This window comes from Tiliqua scincoides, chromosome 1, assembly GCF_035046505.1.
Source record: "Tiliqua scincoides isolate rTilSci1 chromosome 1, rTilSci1.hap2, whole genome shotgun sequence".
Lineage (NCBI taxonomy): Eukaryota > Metazoa > Chordata > Lepidosauria > Squamata > Scincidae > Tiliqua > Tiliqua scincoides.
Genome location: NC_089821.1, coordinates 273177973 through 273188506, shown reverse-complemented (window position 1 = coordinate 273188506; position 10534 = coordinate 273177973). Strand labels below are relative to the sequence as shown.

Sequence of the window (10534 nt, the reverse complement as noted above, 5' to 3'; positions counted from 1 at the left end):
CCATTGACATACCCTATCAGCTCTGGAAAGTAGGATAGGATTGGGCCCTATATTCCTCTTCATTTCCAATCATAACTTGGGTGGCTCGCTCAACAGGGATGTTCTCCTGTATCCCCACTGAACTTCCACTGAAGTGAATGGAACTGTGCAAGAGCAGAACCATGTGCACCTAGTACAATGGTCATGTGCAAGTCTTTTCATAAGATGACCACCCCGTGTTGAGGAAGTTTTTCAATTGCTTTCCAAAGTATGTTGATGAAAATGACTACATATTTGGGAGTACATGGAATCCTGGCCAGGGCTGTTTTGCCAGATAAGAAGACCCTTGACTACTCAATTATGCACTTTAAATGCTTTCTATTTTTGTAAGTGTTCTGCAAGGCTTTTTGGATATCGTTCAGAATCATACTTCTCTTCAGCAACTGATGTTCCTAGAAATCCATGCACTGGTTGCAGATTCATTTCTGGGTCCAATTCAGGGTGCTGGAGTTAAACTTCAAAGCCCTTTTCAGCCTGGGACTGGGGTACTTTGGGGACCACCTGCTTCCATATATTCTGACCCATCTCCTAAGAGCATCACTTTTATTATTTATTTGTATTGTGTTTTGTTATCATTTATGTGTTTTATTACCAATTGTTGTAAACCACCTGGAGCTTTGGAAAAGCGGGATACAAACCTTTACATTAAATAAATACACTATAGCTCCATGTTTGGGACACCTTTTCCCATTAAATTTGCAACCACTGAGGTCATGGGTTCAAATCCTCATAGGGCGCAATCCTAACCGCTTATGTCAGTGCTTTCCAGCACTGACTTAAGGACAATGCAGCTCTGAGGTAAGGGAACAAACATTCCCTTACTTTGCAGAGGCCTCCGTGAGTGACACCCAACTGCAGGATGCAGCACACATCCCATTGGCAATGCTATGCCAGTGCTGGAAAGCACTGACATAAGGGGTTAGGATTGCACCCATAGTTGTCCTAAGCCAGGGGTGTCCAAACTTTTTGGCAGGAGGGCCACATCATCTCTCTGACACTGTGTTGGGGGCCGGGAAAAAAATAACTGATTTACATTTCAAATTTGAATAAATTTACATAAATGAATCTATCAGAGATGGAACTTATATGAATGAATGAAGGTCTTGCAACAGCTCAAGACCTTTAAAAGGCCTTGCACAAAGCAAGGCCAACCTTGCTACCACTGCTGCATCACAGATGTGAAACAGCAAGCAGTGGAAGGATCTCTTGTTCCATAGTTCACGCGAGAGGTCAAACAGTCGCCCTCACACTGAAAGCAGTTGTGGAGGCCATTGTGGGCTCCAGCAAGTCTCCAGAGACCAGAGGCTCATTGGAGACTGGGGATTCCCTGCGGGCCGGATTGGGAGTTCCTGAGGGCCCCAAGTGGTCCCTGGGCTAGGGTTTGGGCACCCCTGTCCTAAGCAAATAAGTGCACCTTTATTAGGCCCCATAGCTAGAGGTGTTTGAAAATGGTATCATTTTACTCAGAAGTAAGCCCTTGTGTTCAGTAAGACTTACAGCCCAATCCTATCCACACTTTCCTGGGAGTCAGCCCCACTGACTCTAAAGAGACTTACTTCTGAGTAGACATGCATAGGATTGGGCTCTTAGGCTGTAAACCTATCTTACTCATGTAAACAAACACTTCTACCCATATCTCAATAAAGGATCATATTCTGTGGCCACACAAGATTCAGACCCTGGCATCTCTGCTTCAGCAACTGCAAGGCTTGGAAAACCCTTTGCTTGATACACTGGAAAGCTTCAGCTGAACTTCACTCAGAAGACAACTGCACCAGGTTTGCTGGGTTAAAAGTCTGACTCAATACAAGGCAGCTCAGTAGTTCATATAACAGGTCATAAAGTAATGATGCTGTCCTAGTTATCAGGGGTGACTGCAACAACTACCGCGGCATCTCTCTCCTTAACGTTGTAGGAAAGCTGTTTGCTCGAGTTGCACTAAAGAGGCTCCAGGTACTTGCAGAGAGCGTCTATCCAGAATCGCAGTGTGGATTCCAAGCCAACAGGTCCACCACTGATATGGTATTCTCCCTTAGACAACTGCAGGAGAAATGCAGGGAACAACGACAGCCACTCTTTATAGCCTTCATAGATCTCACAAAGGCTTTCGACCTGGTCAGCAGAGATGGCCTCTTCAAGATTCTCCTCAAGATCAGATGTCCACCCAGGCTCCTCAGCATCATCAGATCTTTCCACAAGGACATGAAGGGCACTGTTGTCTTTGATGGCTCCACATCAGACCCTTTTGACATCCAAAGCAGAGTGAAGCAGGGCTGTGTTCTTGCGCCAACCTTGTTTGGGATTTTCTTCGCTGTCCTGCTGAAGCAGGCCTTTGGAACTGCAACAGAAGGCATCTATCTCCGGACCAGATCAGACGGAAAGCTCTTCAACCTCTCCAGACTGAGAGCAAAATCCAAAGTCCAGCTGAAATGTCTGCGTGACTTCCTCTTTGCTGATGATGCAGCTGTCACTACCCACTCTGCCAAAGATCTCCAGCAGCTCATGGATCGTTTTAGCAAGGCCTGCCAAGATTTTGGACTGACAATCAGCCTGAAGAAAACACAGGTCATGGTTCAGGATGTGGACTCACCTCCCTGCATTACAATCTCTGAGCATGAACTGGAGGTTGTCCATGACTTTGTGTACCTTGGCTCAACGATCTCCGACACTCTTTCTCTCGATACCGAGCTAAACAAGTGCATCGGTAAAGCAGTTACCACATTTTCCAGACTCACAAAGAGAGTCTGGTCCAACAAGAAGCTGACGGAACATACCAAGATCCAGGTCTACAGAGCTTGCGTCCTGAGTACACTTCTGTACTGCAGCAAGTCATGGACTCTTCGCTCACAACAGGAGAGGAAACTGAGCGCTTTCCACATGCGCTGCCTCCAACGCATCCTCGGCATCACCTGGCAGGACAAAGTTCCAAACAACACAGTCCTGGAATGTGCTGGAATCCCTAGCATGTATTCACTGCTGAAACAGAGATGCCTGTGTTGGCTCGGTCATGTTGTGAGAATGGATGATGGTCGGATCCCAAAGGATCTCCTCTATGGAGAACTCGTGCAAGGAAAGCGCCCTACAGGTAGACCACAGCTGCGATACAAGGACATCTGCAAGAGGGATCTGAAGGCCTTAGGGATGGACCTCAACAAGTGGGAAACCCTGGCCTCTGAGCGGCCCGCTTGGAGGCAGGCTGTGCAGCATGGCCTTTCCCAGTTTGAAGAGACACTTTGCCAACAGTCTGAGGCAAAGAGGCAAAGAAGGAAGGCCCATAGCCAGGGAGACAGACCAGGGACAGACTGCACTTGCTCCCGGTGTGGAAGGGATTGTCACTCCCGGATTGGCCTTTTCAGCCACACTAGACGCTGTGCCAGAACCACCTTTCAGAGCGCGATACTATAGTCTTTCGAGACTGAAGGTTGCCAATACATAGTTATCTGTGAGTGCATGTTTTATAAACAGCCCTTCCACCCATGCCCTTGTCCAAGGTAGTCAAATGACTTCTGTTCGTAGAACAATTTCACAAATAGTCCCAACCCCCAAGTACAGGGTCTTCATTCACACATTTGAAATGCACATTATCAGCTCAGTTGCTTTTATGAGTCCTGAAATTGCTTGTAAATGTTCATAAAAAATAAAAAGAAAATGTTGTTAGGCTTTAAAATTCTCCCACAAATTACTGAGTAATGTAAGATGTTTATGGTCAGCGTAGTTTGAGAAAACGCATTCGTTCAGTGGGTTGCTATGCTCAGTGAATGGGGAAAAATATTATAGGTTCTATACATCATACTAGAGCAAGCAGATAACACTTCTTCATGTGGCTGTCTCTGTAATTACACTCTGTAATTATCTGGTGAAGAACTGAGGAACTCAAGGCTGAGTACTGAGGCTGGTATGAATGTTCCCAAAGAATTCTCCTCCCTTAATTTTGGTGGCAAATATTCTGCAGGCGTATGAATGGGACAATTCAACATCCAATGCTTTTTTAGAAGCAGCCAATATCTAGTCATGTATTTGCTTACAGCTTCTGTATATAGTCCCTTAGTGCCTTTGAAATACTTTATATTTTCAAATAATGCAAGTAGAGCAACAAACCAAAGAAGCTTAATACTGTATTTCCAATTAAGCCATTTCTGCCCAATGTTGCCTATGAACCAAAAGTGTACACCCATAGGCTGGACAAAAATGGGTTAAATAAGTCTAGTAAGCAGCAGGTTGTCACATTAGGTTATGTATTCGGGTATCCCTAGAGCAAAACATGCACACAAGTCATCAAGTGTGAAGGACCAAGCAAGTATTTTCATTATGTTATTTATTTATTTATTTATATTCAGCCCTTGGGTCCCAAAAGAACCCCCACAGGGGCTAATGGGACTTTGCAGAGGTTCCAGTCCTCTCTGGCCTTAAGGCGGTGGCCCCCAGCCTTTTTAGTACCAGGGTCTGGTTTCGCAGAAGACAATTTTTCCATGGACACGGGGGGGACGGGGACGGAGTCTTGCTAATGGCTGGGAAGAAGGGGGTTTCCCTGAGTCCTCTTCAGGGGGGCTTTGGTGGGTTCAGGCTGCCAGGGGGCCTCTGACTGGGTTCCCAGGGAAGGGGGTTATGTCACTCTGCTTTCATCCCTCCAAGGGTTACAGCTCTGAGATGGGTCCCAGGAAAGCTTCACAGCCTCCTACCTCACCATACTGCCTGCTCATCACTGCCCCCCCCCCCGGGCTTTATGGGACTGGTCAGGCTCCCTCAGCTCCACCCATTCCTCTCTGGTGGGATCATAAAGGGGCCCCTTTCGCTGGTGGCTAGCAGTGCCTGCCTCCTCCCTTGCAGCCTGTCTTCCCCCAGCCAGCCCGCTCCCTCCTTGCCACCTTGCCTGCCTTGCTGGGGTGTACCTTCTGCCATCTGTGGCATCAGGGAGGCTTCCCGTCTTGTCTCACCCATGGACAGCAGGTCCCCCAGCTGATCTCCCCCTGGTGGGACGCACAGCCAGAGATGATCCAGAATACCCTAAAGTTCCCATGCACTTCGACCCCCTGAGTTGGGTGGGCAGCTTCAGCTAGCCGTCCCCAGTCTGGCTGCTGTGTGCGGCCCAGTTCCTAACAGGCCACAGACCAGTACCAGCCTGTGTTCCGGGGGGCTGGGGACCCCTGCCTTAAGGGGCTGACATTCTATAGTGCTGCCTGGAGGCAGTTGGGGATTGGATGAGGGTCAACAATCTGAAATTAAATCCAGACAAAATGGTAGTCCTTCTGTTTTGGGAACTACCATGCGGGTGCTAGATGGGCAATCTGTCACACATTTTACATCTTTTTCCACTTTTCCCATTACTTTTTTTATCTTCTTATGTTTCCTAGGACCCAAATTCACAGTAATTTGTAGAAACACAGCACAACAACACAGCCACGGACCTCTGCAGCCCCACGCCCAGGGCAAAGCTCCAAGATGGCACCCCCCATGGGCTATTGCCACCGCACCATGCAGAAATCTGCCTCCCTACTCACCAGAGACTCACAGAGCCTCACGCAACCTTCTCCCAGGTCAGGGAAACCTCTCTGAGGTTCCCCAACGCTATAAACTGTGCTTCCGGCAAACCGGAAGCACAGTTTCTGCCCCCGTCTGGAGCCTCAGAGAGGCTTCCGTGAGGTTCTAGCGGCTGGCGCCTGGGGCATCTGCCCCAGGGAAGTCTACGGTAGGTACACAACTGCAACAACAGATACATTGTAAAAAGGAGTTGTATACATTGTAAATACATTGTAAAAGGTGCCTTATATGTATGTGCCTTGAAGGCATGGGAACATGCTATCCATCAGGCTGTGTGAGTCACACAAAGGGTGCTTCTTCCCCAGCTGTGCTTGGTCCTCTGAGGATTCAGAAGAGCTCTTCCCTTAAAGTTTGCAGGAGCACATTCAATAAAGGGGTTCCTTCTGAACCTCTCTCCTACCAGGGAGATAAATTCAAAATTCAATCCAAGCTCCTGGAACTCCTTGAGACCCAATCCCATACCGCTGGTGCTGGAACCCAGCACCAGAGCTAGGTGTCATAAACTTGCCATAAATAATGTTTACAGCACCCAGAGAGCAGAGTGCGCTGGCACTGAGCCAGCACCAGATGGTGCTGGGTCTCAGTGATGGCAGGAGGACAACACGCAGCTGCCAGGGTAAGTAACACAGCCGAGCAGCAGGGTGATTTTTTGGGGGTTGGGGCAGGCATTCGAAGGCAAGGGGAGGGCAGGAGGGGGGCAGGACTGGCCTGGGAAGGGGTTGGGACTGGCAGAGGCCTCCTCTGCCAGATCTTACCCTCCTGTCAGGCTGCAAAGCCCAACATGGGGTTTCTCTTGCCTGTGCTGGCAAAATAGCTGGCACAGATGCAAGTAGCCCCATTGTATGGCCTGGGGTTTTCCTTGGCGGAAGAGGACTACGAGGAGACCTTCAGCAGCCTCCCTGGCCACACTGGGTGCAGTGGTAGCCATTTTGGTGCTGTTGCACCTGGCAGTGCTGGGAAGAATAGGATTGGGCTGCCCGGCACATGAGGTGAATTCATCCCTTTCTCTGTCTGCAGGGTTCAAAGTGGGGTGGGGAAGTATACCCACAGGGGAAAATGGAGGTAGGCTTTGTCTCTGAGAGAACCTTATATTGAAAATCTGGGCATGGAGAAAGAGGGATGGTCTTATGAATAAGTGAAACTCTGTATAACAAAAGTCCTTAGAGAGAAGAGTGTACAGGTTAACATTGCTTAGCAACGTTCCGATCAGTGACGGATCATATATATGACAATTCATTGCTGATCCCTGTTTCCTACACCTGAAGCCTCAGAGCAAGGGAAGCTGTGTTCGCCTAGTTTCTGGAGGCTTTTCTGAGCCCACGAGAGGCTGCGTGCATCTCTCCCCAAATTCTGTGGGGCAATTTGATTTAAAAAAACACAACTTCCTTCTCCCTCCCCCCCAAAAAAATGTTTCTATGCCTTATATGGCATTCTGAGGCCCCTGGAGAGCTTCCCTGCCTTGTTCACCTTGGCTATCTTGTTGATAGAATTTTGATTTTGCCAATAAGAATATTGCTATTCTACCCATAATAATCAGTGGGGATGATGATGATTTCCTAAAGTTCCATAAATTGTATGTGAAGTTTCATCTTGCTCAATAGCTATAAAGTCCTATAAAGTTCTATTCTGGTATAAGAGCTTCTCCTTTTTCTCCATAGATTTTAATATTCTATTCTCAGGTAGAAATGCTGTATTGATTTGTAGCTACTGGCAAATTTCATTCCAGCTTTTCCAGCTGTGGGGTGAATCGATGCCAATTCACTTTTCTTTATCTATAAATGGCCAAGAGGATGTGATGTCAAATTTAAAGAAGAAAGGAGTACCGCTTTTAGCGCATCTTGTAATTCTGACACTTAGCTCAATATGACAAGCCAGCGGGGTAACGCTGGCTGGGATAAATCTGTCATGAGTATGCTCATTTAAAAAAAAGAAAAGAAAAGGAATGAGAGGGTCGAAGGCTTAAATGCAGAGCAAGCATCAACTATCAGAGTTGATGACACAGGGGGCACACTCCCTGCTTCACTGCAATCAATAATAGTTTGGCCATAGTAATCAGGCTTCAGGCTTCCATTCATGCAGTGAGCTCAAGATTTCAAAGAGGCACTGATATTAATTCCGTTTACGAATGGATGAACATCCCTCTGCTCACCAGAGGGTTTCATGATCATACCATGCAAAAACCATCTGGGTTTCATGATCATACCATGCAAGTAGTCAAAAAACCTTGAGGAGTCTTGGGGCCAGCCAGTCAGAGCTTCCCCTCGCTGCTGTTTCTAAGTAGAGGAGTTGAGTATTGCTTAACACAGTCCGCTGCCTTTCCTTAAGTAACACTTGCTCACTCTCTTTTCTCTTTTGCCTTTCTCCAGTCCTTGTAATTCCTCACAGCCCAATCCTATCCAATGCTGGCACAGCAGGGTCTCCAGTCCTGTTCTGTATCTAGTGTTGGATCTGAGCAGATGGGAGGTCTCCTCAGAGTAAGGGAACATTTGTTCCCTTACCCTGTATAGCACCCCAGCCTGCTCAATGGGGCTACTTGGATCTGTGCCAGATATTTAGCTAGCACAGAACTGAGTAGCCCCACGTAGGGCTTTCAGGCTCAGGATGGGGGTTAGGCTGTGGCAGAGGCTGCCCTGTCCCCTGACCTCCCCCCACCCAAAACTCTCCCTCCTCATCTCCGGAATGCCCTCCTGCCCTTCTCCCCACCCCTCGGCCAGTAGTGAGGTAGTGCAGGTACTCACCTGAAGTAGTGCAGACAAGGTAGGCCTCCATGTGAAATTCAAGAAGCAACTGAATGTCATTGGCTTATAGAGTAGAAGTCAGGGCCAGAGGATGAAGCCACCCAGAAGGTGGTGGAGTCCTTAGTGTTATTAAAACACCCTTCTTGCTTGATCTCCAGCTGAAAAGGCAAAAAATTAATCAGTTGTACTAAACCTGTTGATGGCAGTTGGGTTTGTGGGAATAGAAGGCCCTTTGTCAGCAACTGTTACCCTGCATATGTCTGATCTCATCTGATCTTGGAAGCTAAGCAGGGTTAGGCCTGGTTAGTACTTGGATGGGAGAGCACCTGGGAATACCAGGTGCTGTAGGCTTATACCATAGTCTTTCGAGACTGAAGGTTGCCAACCATTGACATAGAGTTGCCCCTTGAGAGTAGGAGGAGTCAGGCTCAGCAATATACTGAGCTGTCTCCAGATGTTTTAGGGCACAGGTCTGCTTAGTTTCTATCCAGTCTGATTCAGGCCAGCAGATCACTAGTGCCATGCACAGCCTGAGGGCATGTGATGCAGCCACCTAAGTAGATTACAGTCTTGATGGGATACCACCTGGAAACCAGAAAACTGCCATCTTGAATACCACTACAAAAGAAAGAAAATATACAGCTTTAATAAATACTTTAGTTAGCAGGTATTTTAGGGGCAGGGAGAGCAATCCTCTTACACCTTAATTCCTCAACAATGGGAGACCAATCTAATAGGTGGATTGAGGCAGGGAGAAAAATAGAGAGAGAGAGGGAGAGAGAGGAGTTCTATGTATCACTGCAGCCTCATGTCAGAAGGTGAAAAAGGCTCACTGCTTTATCCATGACAGGAAAAGCACGGGTTATGTTGGGACTTGGTCCAGCCCCTTTGCTTGTGCTGCAGATCAGCTGAACTGATTAGTGTCCTGCAGCTGGACCTCACACACATCTTGCCTGGGATTTGCTGATACTGGAGTCTTTTGACTTTGAGTTAAAACTCAAGATCAGTGAAATCTTGCACCAGAGTGCCTCAGAGGGCATCACAGCGGCTAACTTAAGTGAGAACACCACTGCATCACTCAGTCATTCATTTCAGAGCAGGCCCATTGATTTAAGATTATATCTTACATTTACCTTGAGGCATGTTACCAGCAGGAATGCCTGAGAAGAATGAGATGTTCAGGAAAATCAAGCCAGTTTGCTGTTGTAGCTTTATTATTATTTTTATTCCCCGATACCAAGTATGTAAATACCGAAGGACTTGCCTGTCTTTGTGGGAAGAGCCTAGTGGAAATTTCTGGGATTTTGTACATGATCAGAGTTATTTGAGCCTGTTTTGAGCACAGATTGCTTGGCTAAAGTAGGCCCTTGTACTTGGTTGTTTGGTTCAGCTGAATGCTTGAAAATACCCCTGTGTCTGTGTTAAAGAGGAAGTGGTGTTGCAGACACAAGCTTTGACCGCAAGAAGTTGTTTTGCAGAACTTTTGCAGTTAAAAAGAAAACAGGAAACTGCTAGCTTAACCACAACAGACAGGTGGTTGAAAGAGAAAAGAGACTTTTTGTAAGTGTGGTGTTAGCCAATGCAGGGAGGGAGAGCTGGGACCTTTGCAGTTTAGAAATATTTCACATATTTTAAAATGACATATAAGGTAGAGCATGTTGAATAGTGGAAGATGTAGGCATGGACAAAGCCTCACATGATATGCTGTTTGCCAATCAAGAATGTATCCAATGCTTTGCAATTTGCATTTTGCCAATCAGAAATCTGACCAACACTTTACAATGAAAGTTTGTTCTGTATATCAACTCACAGCCCTGAGAAATCAGGTGTCACAGACTTTGGAAGTTATTCCTCTGTGACCAGCAGTCGGCTGAAAATAAAGCTTGTTTTCCTTGAAACCTCCTTGGTGTCCGCTTCTATCCTTGCCTGAACCTGCAACACCTTGAAGATTTACCAGGTTCTTCCTGGTTGCCACTTTAGGGGTTGCTTTGGTAGAGGGTGCAGGGGACAAGAAGGGACCTGGAAATTCCTGATATATGCACAGCCCTTTGAATCTCAACCTTCACTGAAAAAATATGAGTATTTGTATTACTTTAGTCAAAATCAATGAAACTTTAAAGTGCTTAACTTTGACTGGACTGCACCTATTACTGTCGTTTGTTGCTTCCCACCCTACTTCCCTGACCAGTGAGACATTTCAGGGGAACAGTATTGCTCAG

The 10534-nt window shown here is 46.9% G+C and overlaps 1 pseudogene; it reads left to right on the top strand.

Annotated features, from left to right (window-relative positions):
- The first annotated feature begins 8549 nt into the window (after positions 1–8549).
- On the top strand, positions 8550–8666 carry LOC136637637 (5S ribosomal RNA; annotated as a pseudogene).
- Positions 8667–10534: the final 1868 nt, after the last annotated feature.